Here is a 19,117-nt window from a genome sequence, read left to right on the forward strand (position 1 = left end):
TGAGGTGACTATAGATACGCGAAATAATACCTGGAGCATGTGGATCTGAATTACAAATGTTTTCATAGAAGGACATACTATCAAATGAGGGTTGGACACCTGTCACTGTTCGAGTGAAATGGGCTATTTGTAGGTAGTGGAACTATTCAACAGAGGGTAATTTAACCTGAGCCTGGAGTTCCAGAAAGGTCTTGAGAGCTGTTTTTTTCACTATATCACAAATCCGGTATATCCCTGCCTAGGACCAAAGCCGAAAAGATTCTGGTTCAGTGACAGAATGATAAAACAGTGGGTGGCCAAAAAATGAAATTAAAGGGGTATGGGAGGAGACCAATTGGAAAGGGATACGTAAAGTGTCCCAAATTTTGAGCGAATGACGCGTAATCGGATTCGTAATAGAGGTGCGGGCCGACGGGGGTAACCATAATAGGTTGTAGACCAATAGAGGAGAAATATCAATGGCCTCCAAGCTGACCCATATGGGGATTTCAGTAGACGCATGAAGCAAAGTGATCTGGGCCAGCTGGGAGGCCTGATAGCAGGAGGATCATCCCCCGGTCTCTCCCTGGCTGGCTGCCTGCCCTCTAATGCCAGGGCAATGCGCTGGAGAAAGTTATTGGTCTCCGCCTGCATCCGCAGCTGGCGGGTGGTGGTGTTGCGCTGTGTCTGCCTCCCCTTCGCCTGTACCGCCGCTGCCAGGCTCCTCCCCTCCACCTGCATGGCAGGTGTATTTGCCTGGACTGCTTCTGCCAGGCTCCTGACCTCTGTAACAAGGCCTGATGTGGTGGCCTGCAGCTCCCCCAGGCAGGTCACAATAGCTGTGCAGTTTCCACTCACATCCTGCAGGCTGTCAGTGATAGAGGTTGTCTGAGCAGCCTACTGGGTGAGGGCCTGCTGGGCAGCCAAGGTGCAGGCAGCCTGGGTCTGGGCCGAGGAGGCCAGGCTCTCTGCCACACGGTGCAGGTCACCCACTAAAGCACCCATATAGCAGGTCTGCTGGGCCTGGTCCCTCGCCAGATTCTCCTCCAAGGCATCCGGATCACCCCTGGTTTTGCGGGTCACCTTCCTGGGGGCAGGAGAGGCTTGGGGCCGGCTGGATGGGGAGGCTCTTAAAGGGGATATCCCTGAGGGGGGAGGAGGCCCTTGAGGGGATATCCCTGATGGGGGAGGAGGCCCTTGAGGGGCTATCCCTGATGGGGGAGGAGGTTTGGGAGGGTCCTGGTATGGGGGTCTCCTCCACAAGGTAGAAACCTTCCTCCACAGTAACGTGCTCCTCCTCTACTTCCTCTAGAGGTGAGGTGGGGGCACTCTCCTCCAGGGATGGCGTGGGTCGCCCAGCAGCCGACGACGGCCCAGCTCCCTCAGCACATCTGTGGATGACACAAAACATTCACATGTTGGTGGACCCACACACTTGTCACATGTTCCCTTGCACCCCCTCACATGCTACACACTGGAGAGAAGATAAAACACACTTACCTGTCCTCAAGGCCCGATCAACTGAATCATAGCCCTCCACCTGCTCCCTCTGCAGGCACCTGGCAATGACCAGCTCATCAGGAGTGAGGGTGATGTTAGTGGCTGGTCCACCTCCTGTGCCCCTGGCGTGTCTCCTGATCGTGGCCAGCTTATCTCGCACCAAACCATGCAGATCATTTATTTTTTTGGTTATGTCCCTGGGGGTCCTAACCTCCACGCCAAGGGCATTCACCTGCGTTGTAATCTCCAGCAGGATCTCATCTTTCTGGACCTTGCTGGTCGTGCCACTCTGTGCCCCATGGAGGCACGCGCCGTACTTTGAGAGGGCCTCGATAATAATTGCCTTCTCCTCAGGGCTGAAATTTTTCTTCCTCCTATCCTTAGTAGTCACTGGTGCAGACATGGCTCCAAATGCAAAAGTACTAGCACCAAAAAATGCTTGTGTACTTTTGCACTTGACGGGCGCATGTCTGGGCGTATTCCTGCCCTGGGCGTAGGCGGTGGGCCGGCGTATCTTAGGGGTTACGCCGGGCGTAGTAGCGAGCATGCACAGATGGGTGCGGTCAATTCGTCCACGTCACAGCACATGCGCCATTTAAGATACGCCCGACGTAAACCACTGCGACACGCTCGGACCATCATTTGCATGGGGTGACGCCCAGTTACACTTACGCTGGCCTACGCCGTTGAAAATACGTTACGCTGGCGCATCTTGGTGAGTAATGGCTTTCTGAATACACTACATGCCTCTCCGCGCTGCTCCGGCGTAGTGTAAAAAAGATACGCTACGCCGGCATAAATATGCGCCAATGTATCTGAATCGCGGCCAATATCTTTATCCCAGTCACAAAAACTGAGGCAGATTTTTATAACACATAAGGCATATCATACATCACAAAAATTGTTTCTGTTTGGGAGATGTCCAGATGCATTAAGTTCGAGGCGCGGAAAAACTCTGGAAGTTTTATTCATATGTTTTGGAGAAGCCCACAATTGTATAGATATTGAGTAGATATGGTAGACACAATAAGTTTGGTATTTGGGGTACCTCTTTTGGTAGAACCTAATCTATGTGTGTTGAGTTATATGAAACATCAAGCAGTTCCCTCTTCAATACGACAGCAGTACTTCTGTGTCTCTATCATGCTCAAACATTGATTGCTCAGAGATGGGTGGCCGTTCTGCTGCCCTCTCACGCAGATTGGTTGAGAGTGGTTAATAGTAAATTAATAGAGAAAAACTTGCCTATGTGAGAAGGGGGGTGTGTGGGTAAATTATGCGTGGATGCTCCTAGATTGGCACCTGGATTTGGATTTTTTTTTTAAATATTGAAATAAGTGTTCTATATAAGTGTCTTATAGCTTTTTGGGGTTTTGGACGGGGGTTTTTTGTTTTTGTTTTGGGGGTGGTGGAGGGTATGTGAAATTAGTTCTGTGCATTATGTATTATGTTATGGATTTTTTATATGAAAAAAAAAGAAAGAAAAAAAAAAGAAAGTAGCTCTGTCCTTTTTATTCATTATAATAAAAAAATAAACCTTACATTCCATCAGCAATAAGGTGACTTCAATCTGCAAGAACATTTTTTTTTTGTATTTATAAAAAGTGTATCTGTTCTAAAAGAGTGCTTCAAACTATTTTTTTAATTCACCAAAATAAAGTACTTTAATGAATAATTGTATGATGAGATCCATAACCCAGCTTACATCAGGTGAGATGCAGGTACCTGCGCTACTTTTGTTTTAAAAAATACATTTAATGATATATTAATGATTACAGAGTTGCAATAATTTACATCTTTTATAGCTACCTAGAGCTCAACTTTTAAAGCCCACCTTCCAACCATCTTATATTTACCGTCACAACCCTTTCCAGCCATTCCTTTTTCATAGATGCCACCTCAAAACAATAAGTGTTTCTGGGTGTGGGGGAACATATATTTTCCTTCCACAATGCAGTGCTCTCTTACATTACAAATTGGATAGTGTAATGGCTCCTTATAAGCTTTGAATCTAGGTGTTTTGTAGCAGCTGTAATGTAGGTAGAGTTGGTGCAGGTGCACTGTAAATATGAGTATAAGGCTGGCCATACACAAAATACATTTGCTTGATTCTCCAATCAACACAGACAGTGTTGATGTGGGAATCCCTCCTGCCAGGCCATTGTCTTCTCTGAAGCTGGGGGGAGCCGTCCTCGCTGGGCGAAGACAGTGATTATTGCTAGCGTTATAGCAGCTGCTTGTGATATTCGCAAGAGTATCCGGCAGGATGGTTGTTCCCAAGTTGATCGCACAAGTACATTCAGCCTGCCCATTATCAGTTTGAATCTCAGCTGGTTCCTGCTGAACCAGCCGAGATTCGAACCTTGTATGGCCAGCCTAAGGCATCTGAGGGGAGTGGATGCTCTAAAAAGACCCTGTTATTTTGTCTTGAATGTCTCTTTAGGTGTTAGAATTAAGGTTGAGCGTTAAAGATAGGTTACATGTCAAATGTTTTGGAAGTGGTGAGAGCTTGCTTTAAGACTTAGGGTAAACGTCGAGTTTTTAGGTAGGGTAATTTTACGTTTTGGGCTTTCGTTTAGTGGACATGTTCTTATAAAAATATTCAGCATCTATAGCACCTTGATCCTAACCATGGGGAACAATCACTTAACAACATTAGCATAGAACTCTTATGCAGTGTACAGACGATAGGACATTCTGACAACAAAACCGTGGATACATTTCCGACGGATATTGGCTCAAACTTGTCTTGCATACACACAGTCACACAATTATTGTTGGAAAATCCGAACGTCAAGAACGCATTGACGTACAACATTACGACGAGCTGATAAAAATGAAGTTTAATGATTCCAAGCATGCGTCGAATTGATTCCGAGCATGCATAGAATTTTTGTTTATTGAATTCCGACAACAACTTTTGTTGTCGGAAAATTTGAGGAAAATTTGAGAACCAGCTCTCAAATTTTTGTTGTCGGGAATTCCCACAGTAAATGTCCGATGGAGCATATACACGGTCAGATTTTCTGACAACAAGTTCACATCGAACATTTGTTGTCGGAAATTCCGACCGTGTGTACGCGGCATTAGAATGCAGAACAAATGTATCAGGGAACATATTTTTGTAGCCATCACAGAGTTCAGAAACTGTACTGGAACAATATTGTCAGTAACATGCAAACAGTGATTTCTACAATCTCCCTAATACCATAATTTCCTGTATTCATGTACAGTATGTTATTTTTTCCCCAAAGTGGATGAAAATGAAAAAAAGGTCTCCAGGATCTGGATACTAGGGAAGTCTGTGAATATGACTTATTTACTGTCATTTGCTCTTATATCCATTTGTTTAAAACATCTTTTTCAAATTACTAGCTTAGCTGTGGAAAGAATTAAGGTATTTTCACAATGGAACATATCTGATTTGCCAAAATTACATGATACTGTTGCAGTGGTAAGATGAAAGGCTTTTATCTTGCTTGGAGACACACATTTCAATAGATAGAATGTCAAACTGCTAGGATATATTAGTCATGACATATAGTCAAGTTATTGCCTTGGGAGGTTCCACAGTTAGCGAGTCTGGGATACAAAAGCATGCACAATGGGCATATGTTTATTCTTATTTTTATGACACTAATGGAAATCCTAAAATTTAGATTTGGACATATAAAAACCAAGGCATATAATGTATTATAATTTCTCATAAATGTACCTGTAGTCAGATCACTAAAAAAGGTATACATTTATTTGTACTGTATAACTTAATTGGGATAATGGATGTTAATATAAAGATGGAAATAATAAATAACATGCTTATTTTCTTTGATACAAGTGATAGCTGCACCCATATTTTTTGATAACCGGGATGCAGGAAAAGTGTTTCTGATAGATAGACTGTTTGCTGGCTACATGAAGCAGTGTCTTATTAATGCTTTGTTAGGACCAGACAATAGGTCTCTAGTCATAGCCTAAGTGATGCCTTTAGGGCATAATGTTAATTCTATTATTCTGATATAGTTTGTGAATTGCATTTAAACATTTGTGCAGTTTGTTGCAGCAAAAAATTCTAATCTGAGTCCCTAAGGGGGTGATTTATAAAAGGGATAGGAACTACATCAGTTCAATGAACTGAAGTTCCCATTTAATGCCAAAGCGGGGCTAAGGAGAAATGTAAAAATATCCAATATAGAGAATGTACAATAATAAAAAAAATTGATATATGAAAATTAAGCATGTAATGATTTTAGTAAAAATTTTCACAAAAATTGCATCACCTGGTGATCCTGTCAGTAAACACATTACCTGTCTTAGGGTGAAATTCTCACTCACTGTACACTATCTGTGGAGGAACAGCATTGCCACACACCTCCCTCTCTCCATAACACAGTGAGAGGTGTTTTGTAGTCCACAGAAAGGAACTGGGCTGAAGTGATAACACTGCTTGAAATTTTATTGCAAAACAGACATCATGATCTTGCTGGATTTATTCACAGTCAATCAACTCTTGGCAATTGCCGGGTTCAGCTTCAGTCATAACACCATGCAGAAAAACCTGAAGGAAGGAGCTTGTCTGGTAGGAAGTGTAGTGCCAGAATGCACTTGAGATTGCGTTTAAAGCGGGGGTTCACCCTGTTAAAAAAAAAAAAATGTTTTTTTTTATTAGACCATTACATTCGGCATCGTAGCGCGAGCTACGGTATGCCGGTCTTACATTTTTTATCCCCGTACTCACTGTGCTATCGATGATTGAAGAATCCGGGGAATGGGCGTTCCTATGGTGAGAGAAGGTGATTGACGGCCGGCCCTGGCACGTCACGCTTCTCCGGAAATAGCCGAAATAGGCTTGGCTATTCAAGGCGCCTGCGCATAGCCTGTGCGCAGGCGCCGTGAATAGCCGAGACCTACTCCGGCTGTCTTCGGGGAGCGTGACGTGCCAGAGCCGGCCGTCAATCATCCTCCCTCTCCATAGGCACGCCCATTCCCCGCGGGAGTCAGAATCTTCAATCATCGATAGCACAGTGAGTACGGGGATTAAAAATTTAAGACCGGCATACCGTAGCTCGCGCTACGATGCCGAAAGTAATGGTATAATGCTGTGAAGGAGGGTGAACTACCGCTTTAAGTAGTTGACTGTTTATTTTTATTTTTTGTTTTGTTTTTTAACACATTGCTTTATGTTGATAACCCATTATTTTATTTCACATTGAGGTGCAGTTTTTTTTTGTTCACAGCAGCAGGGCCGGTACAAGGCAGGGGCAGAGGGAGCGGATGCCCTGGGCGCTACCATTTGTGGACGGGAGGGGGCGCAGGTGAAGTGCCAGCAGTGTGCTTCACTGTACACATTAGCCAGCGCCGCTAGCTGTACTGTAGTCATCTGTACCTTATTACTGTAATGTACTGAGTGCGCTCCTGCACCCGCCTACACAGTCCACACCAGCCATACCTGTCAGCGCTGCTCCTTCTCTCCCCCTATGAAGGCACTTTGTAGTCCCGTCCTGGCAGCGTGACATCACTCACAGCCGGAGGAGGGATAGGAGGAGATTAGAGAGCTGCTGCTGAAGCTATGAGAAGAGCCGCCGAGGAGGAACCAGAAGAACTTCAGCAACAAAGTGTGTATCGTCTGGACTTTTTTCACCTCTGGCAGGCCTCTCCTCTCTGACCTGTCACATAACACATAGCCAGTAGAGGAAGTTTTCTGCACAGCTCACTTCCTCTCCTGGCTTTTCTGGGTTAGCTCTGGGAACTCACTGCTGCTGCCCTCGAGCCCAATTCTGCTCCCAGCACTGTAAGCTACCGAAAGTGATTGCAGAGGCAGATTGTCCCTGCTTGCTGCTACTACTGGTACATTGCAGCACGGAACCGAGGAGCTCTGAAACTCCTCCTCAGCTCTGTGCTACAGCAGGCAGAGCTCTCTGTACTCTGCTGTATTAAAAAAAAAAGCCTGTGCATACCATAGAGACTGGTGCCTGTCAGAAGAGGTGAGGGATTGCCAAATCCTGAGGTGCAGAGAGGAGTGCACTGTAAAGGTGTGGGGCAGGGGGGGAATATGTGCTGAGAGAGGGAACAGTGAAAGGGGGGGGGGGGGTAGCAGAGAGGGGATCTGGGGTGGATGTGTGCAGAGAGAGGATCTGGGGTGGATTGTACATGGAGGAGATCTGGGGAGGATTGTACATGGAGGAGATCTGGGGTGGATTGTACATGGAGGGGATCTGGGGTGGATTGTAAATGGAGGGGATCTGGGGTGGATTGTACATGGAGGGGATCCGGGGTGGATTGTACATGGAAGGGATCTGGGGTGGATTGTACATGGAGGAGATCTGGGGTGAATTGTACATGGAGGGGATCTGGGGTGGATTGTACATGGAGGGGATCTGGGGTGGATTGTACATGGAGGGGATCTGGGGTGGATTGTACATGGAGGGGATCCGGGGTGGATTGTACATGGAGGGGATCTTGGGTGGATTGTACATGGAGGGGATCTGGGGTGGATTGTACATGGAGGGGATCTGGGGTGGATTGTACATGGAGGGGATCTGGAGTGGATTGTACATGGAGGGGATCTGGGGTGGATTGTACATGGAGGAGATCTAGGGTGGATGTGTGCAGAGAGGAGAACTGGGATAGTGTGGAGGGGGGTGGATTTGTGCAGAGAGGGAGAAGAGAACTGAGAAAGTGTGGAAGGGGGTGGATTTGTGCAGAGAGGGAGAGGAGAACTGGGAAGGGGGAGCCCTGTGCAGAGGGGAGAGCTGCAGAAGGCAGGTTGTGCAGAGGCGAGAGCCATGGGGGAAGCTGGGGGTGCAAAAGTGAAACATGGGGGGTGGCAAAGGTGAGAGCTGTGGATTAGGGTGAGCTTTAGATTGAGGTGCAGAGATAATGTGGATGGGGGTGCAGAGGTAAGTTGCGGACTGGGGGTGTAGAAGTGAGATGTTGATGGGGAGGGGCAAAGGTGAGCTGTAGAAGAGGGGACACAGAGGTAGAATACTTGAGGGAAGGGGGATTTTTGCTTGGGAAAGACCAGGGATGGGGAACAGTAAATCATACAGAGTTCAGTGAGCAAGAGTATGTAATGCATGGCTGTATGTTGCATATTAAAGGCCTTGGGATGGTACTACTGCATGCTGTATTCTGTACAAAGGGTTTTGCGTTACATACTCCTGGACCCTGCATTCTGTATGCTGATCTGCAAATTACATATGCTTCACCACTGCATGCTGTGCGATACCCTCTGTTACATTTTCCTGACCCCTGCACTCTGTACACAGGGCTATATGCTGCATATACCGGAGCACACAGGATGCTTTGCATTAAATGTAAGTACTGTCCCTTTTGCTGATTTTTTTTCTGTGCCTTGTGTGATACGCACTTCTCACCACTGCACAGTACACATTCCTGACCAGTGGCAGTTAATTAACCCCTTTGTGCTGCATTAGTGCATTAATTAACCCTGACACTGGTGCAACTAATGCAGCACAAAAGGGTTAATTTACTGCTACTGGTCAATTACTAATGCATCAGTGACCAGTGGCTTTGACAGAGGAGTCAAACAAGATAATACATGGCAGGTAGTCATGGCTGACATTTCCAACTCCATCCCCCATCCATAAGACATAAAAAAGAGGTTGTCTTTGGGGCAGGGAAGGGGGAATAAGGAGGACATTCTCATAAAAGGTCATAAGAATAGCCCCAGTGAAGTAAGGAGGACTGGGGTACTTAGTTTCAAAGTAGTGTAAGAAAAAGAGCCCCCCCCATGTAAAATACACCGGGGGGAAGCATACAGTAACTACCACTGTTTGGGGTAGCAGGAGAGAAAATGTTCCATTCTTGCAAAAGCCCTTATAAGAGAGAAGTACCTTTTAGCAAAAGGGAAGGGTTCTGAGTTGGCAAGTATACCTGCGGAAATTTCCAGAGAGGCACAGATAGTCCCAGCAGTGACGATAATTGGGGGGGGGGGGGGCGCAGTTTGCCTCCTTCGCACTGGGCACCAAATGACCTTGTCCCAGCACTGCACAGCAGGAGTCAAAATACATAATTTTTCTTTCCTCAATATGTTTTGCAGCATACTGGAATGTGTTGTAATGCAATGCAGTTAACTGTGCTTGATTTAAATGCATACATAAACGCAAAGTTTGGTGTAAACTGAGCCTTTGGTAAACAATGGAGGTTTGCCTGTTATTGCCTTGGCCCAATGCACTTGTTATGAATGCTCCTTATTTTTTTTTAGAAGCTTAGCATGTTAGTGATGGATGGAATTAAATTGTTTTACATTTTGTATGGAAGTGAGCTGTAAAGTATCTAGCTGGATTCACACAATGTGAGTTGCATTTAGAACATGTTGACTAGACATGTGCACACTGAAATATTTTGTTTCTTAATTTCGTTTTCGTCCGAAAAATACATTTATTTAGTTACTCCCAAAAAAAATTTTCATTTATTTTGTTTTTCGTAAAAAAAATGCATTAGTTCGAAAATCCAAATTAAGGTAGAATCTGTCATTGAAGGCTTATGGTGTCTGTCGAATGTTCAAAAAAAAAAAGAAAGAAAAAAAGAAGATTCGACAGAGGGGCAGATCCACAGACAGAGTACGTCGGCGTACATTATCTACTGATACGCCGGCGTACTTTCAAATTACCGGCGTCGTATCTTTGGTTTAAATCCTCAAACCAAGATACGACGGCATCTGGGTTAGATCCGACAGGTATACGTCCTCGTACGCCTTTCGGATCTAAGATGCAATACTTCGACGTCTGCTGGGTGGCGTTCACGTTGTTTTCCGCGTCGGGTATGCAAATTAGCTATTTCCGACGATCCACGAACATACGCGCGGCCGTCGCATTCTCTTACATCGTCTCTAGTCGTCTTTTTCTGGCGTATAGTTAAAGCTGCTTTTTTGCGGCGTATAGTTAGATTTGCCATGTTAAGTATGGCCGTCGTTCCCGCGTCGAAATTTAAAATTTTTCTTTTTTTTGCGTAAGTTGTCCGTGAATCGGGATGGACGTAAGTCACGTCTAAGTTTAAAAAATTACGTCTTTGCGATGTCATTTCGCGCAATGCACGGCGGGAAATTTAGGGACGGTGCATGCGCAGTTCATTTGGCGCGGGGACGTGCTTCATTTAAATAAAAAAACACGCCCCCTACTCGCCGATTTTAATTAGGCGCCCTTACGCCGCAAGAGATAGACTACGCCGCCGTAAATTACGGCGCAAATTCTTTGAGGATTCGAAGTTTAAAAATGTAAGTTACAGCGGCGTAGCGTATCTCCCATACGCTGCGCCCGTGCAGATCTCTGTGGATCTGCCCCAGAATCTTTAAAAAAAAAATGTGACTCTTCATGTCTCTCTATGTCGAATCTTCATGTCTCTCTATGTCGAATCTTCATGTCTCTCTATGTCAAATCTTCATGTCTCTCTATGTCGAATCTTCATGTCTCTCTATGTCGAATCTTCATGTCTCTCTATGTCAAATCTTTTCTCTCTATGTCAAATCTTTTCTCTTTATGTAGAATAATATTGGACTAATAGAGTTAAGGTTAGGCACATTCAACCACAACGAAAATGAAAATAAAGCATTTGTTTATGTCGGATCTTTCGGTTTTCGTTTTCTGTGCTTTCGTTATCGTTTGTTAAAATAATAATGAAAATACCCGAAATTCGGACGAAAATGCATTCGGACGAAAACAAATGCACATGTCTAATGTTGACATGCCACACCTAGTAAATGCTGCGAGAGAATTTGGAAATCCCGTTTTGGAAGCCGAGATCAAAAGGTTGGAGATATCTCTAAATGATATTGATTTAAGAATAAAGGCAAGTCTGGACATTTTGGCCCCACTGATAACTGTAAATAGGCGCCCAAGACTCTCTAAGTCCAGCCCTTGGTACACCCCAAGTTTCAACATACTCCAGAATAAAAGACGAATTCTGGAAAGAAAGTGGCTTAAATCAAAACTCCCCCTTGATAAAATGGCTTATTGGGTCTATTGCCAAAGGCTACATAAAGGCAGTAAAATGCCAAAAAAGATCCTACTATAATGTGCAAATAATGCAAGCCTCAAACAAACCTCGGGAGCTATTCACATTGGCTAAGGACATATTTGAATTCCATCCTAAGATTGTTCCATCTATGGAACTATGGTCTGCCATTCAGTTTAACTTTGGGGGAAAAAATTAGAAAAATTTGTAATCAGGATAAAATCCTACCTGATATCCTTGAACCACCTGTTCTCACAAACACTCCCCCTACTTTCAGCTCATTTCCAAGCTTAAACCATCAAGCTTCCCAAATGATATCTGCCCTGCATGGTTCATGAAGAAGAATGCAGACACACTGGCCCCAAGATAACAAGGACAGTGAACCTATCTGTCATTGACATGCAATAATGTCTGGCAGCTTACCTTCTCCTCATGTCTCCATTAGAGGCTGCCTTTTTATCACCTCTCCTTCCTGTATGGCCCCACCTCAGGCCATCCCAGGAAGTCTATATTAACTGTTGCACTGCAGGTCTGCTTTGCTGTTCAACCTTGTTGTTAGCTTAAGTTCCTGTCTGCAGTCTGCTACGTTTACCTTCCTGTGTACCGTTTTTGGCTCGTCCCTGACTTCTCCTGTTTGCCTGTGACCCTGACCTTTTGCTTGTCCCTCAGTTAACCTTGTCTGCCTGTTGCCCTGACCTCGGCTTACCCATCACTATCGCTTGTCCTGGTTGCTGCTTCCCCTCTCTCCCTGCGGAGTGTGACCTAGGGGATCCCAGGGGTCGCGACCTGGATCCAGCTGCAGCGAAGGCCATCCTCACCACTAGAGGCTCTGGTGAACACAAAGCTGGGTCTTAGACTCTGCGTCCTGGGGAATCTTGGGTTCACCCTTCCTCTCTGATTGCAGCAGTCGGCCATAGGGTACACTACCCTGTGGTGCATCCCTGACCCCAACGGGGTGCACTTGTCACCTGGCCACAGGTGACCTGACAGTTTGAACAGCCATGAACCCGGCCGACGTGCCGCGCCCCGCAGACGATCCATTACAGGGCATTGTTCACAGACTCGAGATGCATGAAGCTAATCAGCCTCAGGTGATGCGTTTCCTTCAGGATCTGGCTTCCCGCTTTTATCAGCTTCAGACCTCGTTGGGAACCCCGAATCCGCAACCCCAAGTACAACCAGCGGCTGCGCCTGTCGCACCAGTCGCAGAGTCACATTCACTGAAGCTACCACCTCCAATCCGTTTTTCTGGAGACTCCAAGGCCTGCAAGGGGTTTCTTAGCCAGTGCACCATCCATTTTGAGCTTCAGCCTCAAAACTTCTTGTCTGATCGGGTAAAGGTAGCCTATATTATTGTCAACAATGGGTAAAAAATGCGCAACCAAAAGAAAAAAAAGAAAAAGGATTATCCTATTTTGTAAAAAGGAAGAAATGTTTACAAATAAATGCAACATTGGAAACATTTGATACATCCCACGGGTGAGCAGTGCAAGTGATTTAAACAAAAACAAGTGTCCACTACAAGTGATGTTGATTGGATGTAATCACACAATAGAAAATTCATCCGACAATGATATATCCAAAAAGATTTTCAGCCGTTGATATACATTCAGACAGATTAACCGCTTACCAAATATTAATAAACAAGTGATAAGCGCTTCAAATATGTGATCGTGATCACAACAAAGGATAATACCAATAATAAGTGCACAAACACAATAAGTGACTACACTGTGATTGGTGAAATGAATACCACCTGGGAATAAATCCCAAAAAATGCACAAGGAATGTGGACCTGGGATGGTAAAAATAGACCTCTGTGCAATTGGAAGTGTCCAAAAGTAATAAAGTGCAAATGGTGAAAATTCAAAAAAAAATGAATAAAAGGATGATTGAAAGTTCAAAATGTGACAGACAGTCTATAGACAAGGTGAATCAGAAGGAGTAAACTTCTAAATCTCTACTCTCTTCCCTCAAACGATTGGTGGACTATCCTCATAGGTAATATAGTGCCCTTACCTGCAGGGTGCTATATATGGGCATATAGTGTTGTTTCCACAACGTGATGGTTTTGCCTCTCCAACTGTGGGTCATTCCTGCTGCTCCAGCTGCTGGGTATCTCCAGGCTCCGTGGTCCAGAGTGAGAGGTGGGGTGAGGGAGAGAGAGAAGAAATAGTGCCTCCAATGGTGTAGTGGGTTTAAGCTCAAACGTATTTATTGTGGCAAAAAATAAACAAAACAGGGATGGGCGCATGCAGTAACAAGTTTAAATTTCCCGGGGACGCGGCGATCTAAGTACCGCCTGACGTCCGATGGCCTCCGGCTTGTGCGGGTGTGTATATCGGTCTGACACCCTACGGCGTTACGTCACGCACCTCGTGACTTCATCAGGGGAACCCTATTGGCTGTCAGGCCGTCAATTAAATAGTAACAAACCGGAAGTCAACAAGCTTCCATTTTTTCGTAGTCCATATCTGTAGACATGGTAGTGAAGGAAGCAAATGTTGTTGGACATCGCTAGGACATTGATACGTTCTGTGGATGTAAAAAGTCCAAACTTTGAAGTAACAGAACTGTTGTTCACAAGGCAATAAAAATTAAAATTAAAATTACGAGAGTACTTCTCATTATATATAAAATGAACTGGCCATACACATGTTTAAAATAGCAGAGCTCAGATGTGTACATTATGTAAAATGTTAAAATGTAGTGGATGGACAAAATAAAAATAAAAATGAAGGCATTTACAGAATGTTGGGCATAAAACCGTGTACTGACAATTAATATGTCTAATGTTTGTGCTAATGCACAAACAGTGTAAATTTCTTCTGGTTAATAAAAGTTAATTAGACCACATGCTGTATCATTGTATCAATATGATACTAATATCATTCAAGTTGACTGAAATAAATATAGAATATAGAACAACTTGAAAAATAATGATAAAAATAAAAATGTGAATGAAGATACAAGTGGAAATAAGAATAGCAGTATAGTATAATGTCCTGCATACGTGCATATGATTATGCATCTATAAAAGTATGCACATGTCAAACATGTTATTAAGTGTGGTGTGATGGTTCATATGGACAATGGGGATTCTGGTGAGAAAGCATCACCCACAATCAAAGGTCCATGAAGAGAAGGGCCAGGGTGTCCCGGGGGTTGAAATAAATAGCACCATGGATAGGTCTACCGACACCCCCACAAACCCAAGGCCACCACACAGAATATGACATACCCTGTCAATGGACACTGTACATTGGAGAAATGAATAATCCATATATTAATGTTAATACTACACAGTGTATAAAAATAGAATAAAATATAGTTAAAAATTGTTTAAAAAACAATTAAGATCAAAATCCACATAGGGTTCCCCTGATGAAGTCACGAGGTGCGTGACGTAACGCCGTAGGGAGTCAGACCGATATACACACCCGCACAAGCCGGAGGCCATCGGACGTCAGGCGGTACTTAGATCGCCGCGTCCCCGGGAAATTTAAACTTGTTACTGCATGCGCCCATCCCTGTTTTGTTTATTTTTTGCCACAATAAATACGTTTGAGCTTAAACCCACTACACCATTGGAGGCACTATTTCTTCTCTCTCTCCCTCACCCCACCTCTCACTCTGGACCACGGAGCCTGGAGATACCCAGCAGCTGGAGCAGCAGGAATGACCCACAGTTGGAGAGGCAAAACCATCACGTTGTGGAAACAACACTATATGCCCATATATAGCACCCTGCAGGTAAGGGCACTATATTACCTATGAGGATAGTCCACCAATCGTTTGAGGGAAGAGAGTAGAGATTTAGAAGTTTACTCCTTCTGATTCACCTTGTCTATAGACTGTCTGTCACATTTTGAACTTTCAATCATCCTTTTATTCATTTTTTTTTTAATTTTCACCATTTGCACTTTATTACTTTTGGACACTTCCAATTGCACAGAGGTCTATTTTTACCATCCCAGGTCCACATTCCTTGTGCATTTTTTGGGATTTATTCCCAGGTGGTATTCATTTCACCAATCACAGTGTAGTCACTTATTGTGTTTGTGCACTTATTATTGGTATTATCCTTTGTTGTGATCACGATCACATATTTGAAGCGCTTATCACTTGTTTATTAATATTTGATTTCTGTGTTATGTGAACACTCTTAGATATAGCTGCCTCAGATATACTTTGTTTATTATCACCGCTTTATTATCATAACTGTATACTCACAGTAGCGCATTGAATTTTTTCACTCATTATTCACTGGTTATTCACATTTACATTCTGTGCAGCCACGATGGAAGTTTTTACTTTCATAGAGAACAGAAATGTTAATTTAGAAGAGGTTTTTAATACACGCACTATAACACACAACATGGATGTAGACAGTCTTATTAGAAAATTGGGACATGTCATGGAAAAAAAGGTATCCCTTTGGTGGGATATACATACCTTTGACCAATATGTCAAAGATAACATAGCACCCAGACGAGTCAGATGGGACATGCCACCGAATGATGGACTAGACGATAAAGAATCATTAGACGAATGGCTTGAGTTCTTTAACAATAGAAGCGTAGAAGGAGTCAAATTTCTTCTGAAGAGAAAACAAAAGAAATTAAGAGCAGTACAACAACAAATTGAAGATATAAAATCCAAACTGGAGCCTTTTAAAGAGTCCAGTGACTTCCAGAAATTGTCCACATTACTGAATAAAGATTTGGTGGCTAAAGATCAGGAAGTACAACAACGTAAAATTAAAAAATTCCAACGAGACGTGGCGGACTATAAAACCGACCGTGTGTTTAAATGGCAACAAAAGTTAGAACTGGCCCAACCAAGTTCCACGCAATCGACTCCGATCAAAGAAGTGAGAATCCAAGATCCCACAGCATCTCAGATGCGACCCCCACCTAGATGGGAGGATCAAACAGGATACAGGGAAAGTAATAGACCACAATATGACCATCATCATAATGGTCAATATACATATCATACACCAAAAAAACAGTGGAAGAAACCTTTTAAGAAACCAAACAAGAAACCTTACAACAATGGACAACACAACAATGGACAACATAACGAAAGAAATCCAAGAGACAATAGAGGCCCTCCTCCTCCACCACAGGAACCATATGGAGGTTATTATAGAGGACCACCTCCACCCCCACAAGTCTATGACTACTATGGAAACTACAACAGAGGACCCCCACAGATACAGGACCAATATGGAGGATATTATAGAACACCAATCGTGACCCATAACAGATTTGAACCCCTTAGAGGGCAGCAGGAACAGTATTATGAGGACTCACGTTCAAGTTATGACCAACATCAATATACAGCACCTCGGTCATCTTTTTTAGACAGGGAAAGGAGGGAACATTCCCCACGAAGATCGATACCAGATCCCCACTGCTCACCCAGGAGAAGAACACAGGAAACGACAACAAAACCAAGCCCAGAAATAAGAGGGGAAACAGAGCAGGAAAGGGACAACAAAAGAAAAAGAAAAGACGAGGAGAGAACGTGGTGAATCTAACCTCTATTCAACTGACACCTGAAGAACTAGCTGTCCTAGATAGGGGATTAAAACATGCACCAGTAAAAAATCTTAGCAAATTTGATACCTATATTGGGATCCGGAAGTACATCCGAAAACTCAATATGAAGAAATATTTCCTTAGTGATAAATTCTCACATACCGTACAGCAACCACCAAACAACCATCCAACATATAGCACGCTACGTAACAACTCCACCTTTAATCCACAAGTGTCAGACAATCAACATATAGAGGTCTTCAAGAAATTAGTCCTAGCAGACCTTGACACATTGGAAGTGAGAAAAAAATATGACCCGACACATATGAAAAAGGGAATCAAGTCACTGACGGAAAGAAACGACGTAGTCATCCGCCCCGCGGACAAAGGGGGAGCAATTGTCATACAAACTAAATCTCAATATTTGGGAGAATTAGATCGCCAATTGTCAGATGAAGAGACATATGTCAAATTACCAGGAAATCCCACCAATACGTATAAGAAAGAACTCAAATTGGTGGTAAACCTGGGAGTGAAGAGAGATATACTGAACAAAAAAGAGGCCAAATATCTTGTGCCGGAATGTTGTAGGATTCCAGTAATATATACAGTGCCTAAAATCCACAAGTCCAAAGATAACCCCCCTGGAAGACCGATAGTCAACGGCATCGAGTCACTTACTTCCAGAATGGGACAATATATCGACTTTTTCATCCAACCGGCCGTACAAAAAACGAGAGCGTATTTAAAAGACACCAAACATATTCTCCAACTTCTCGACACAGTCCCTGTGGCAGAAGGAAGCACGATCCTTGCCACAGCGGACGTTTCGTCATTATACACCATAGTAGGCCACCATGACGCATGCCACGCGGCTAAGTGGCTATTACGTGAACATAGCAACATGGTATGCAAACAACGCAAATATTTAATCAAATGCCTTGAGTTTTGCCTAAAATTTAATTATTTTTGGCATAACCAGACCTACTTTAAGCAAGCCATAGGCATAGCTATGGGTGCTAAATTTGCCCCGAGTATAGCCAATGCCTTTATGGCTCAATGGGAAGAATCGGCCATCTATGACCATACACCGATAGAGCTTCTATTGTACAAGAGGTACATAGATGATGTCATCATTCTATGGAATGGCAGTAAAGAAAGTTTGGAGAAATATATGGAAAATCTAAATAAGAACAAGAAAAACATCAAACTGGTTTGGAAAATTGATGCAAAAACGGTTGACTTTCTGGATTTGAGCATAACACTAGAAGGAAATAAAATCATAACCAAAACCTATTTCAAAACGGTCGACACAAACAGTTACCTGTCAGTGGAAAGTTGCCATCACAAGCCATGGCTGTATAACATTCCGAAAGGACAACTTGTCAGGTTAAAAAGAAACTGCACGAGGGAAGATGACTTTAGGGAACAGGCCCAATTTATTGGAAAAAGGTTTGAAGAAAAGGGTTATGATAAATCCTGGATAAATGAACAAATACGGAATGTACAGGAACTGGACAGAAGACCTATGCTTGAAAACAAGATAACCAACAAAAAATCTCAAGGAGATCTGGCCCCTTGTCTTATATTAGACTATAATGTTCAACATAGAGACATAAACAAACTCATCCAACGACATTGGCATGTGTTGCTCAATGATAAGGATCTCAACACAATACTCCCCACCAAACCTAAAATTATATATAAACGAGCTCCCACCCTTAAAGATATGTTGGTCAAATCTGTGATTGCTTTGCCCCCGAAACCAATGTTCTCTTTCTTTAATGGAAAGGGATTTTATCCATGCAGGAATTGTTTTGCCTGCAGACACGCCAAACTGTTCCAAGGCAAACGGCAAGATTTCATTGGTACCAACACAGGACACACACACCAAATAAGAGACTTCATTGGATGTCACACGGAGGGTGTTATATATGTGCTCCAATGCAGTTGCAATTTACAATATGTGGGCAGGACAAAAAGGAAACTCAAATTGAGAATAGAGGAACATGTACGAAACATTAGTAATGGCTATCCCAAACACAGTGTATCACGACACTTTGCGAAAGAGCATAACCAAGATCCTACCACACTACAATTTTGGGGCATAGAAAAATATA

The sequence above is a fragment of the Rana temporaria genome, chromosome 1 (assembly GCF_905171775.1).
Source record: "Rana temporaria chromosome 1, aRanTem1.1, whole genome shotgun sequence".
Lineage (NCBI taxonomy): Eukaryota > Metazoa > Chordata > Amphibia > Anura > Ranidae > Rana > Rana temporaria.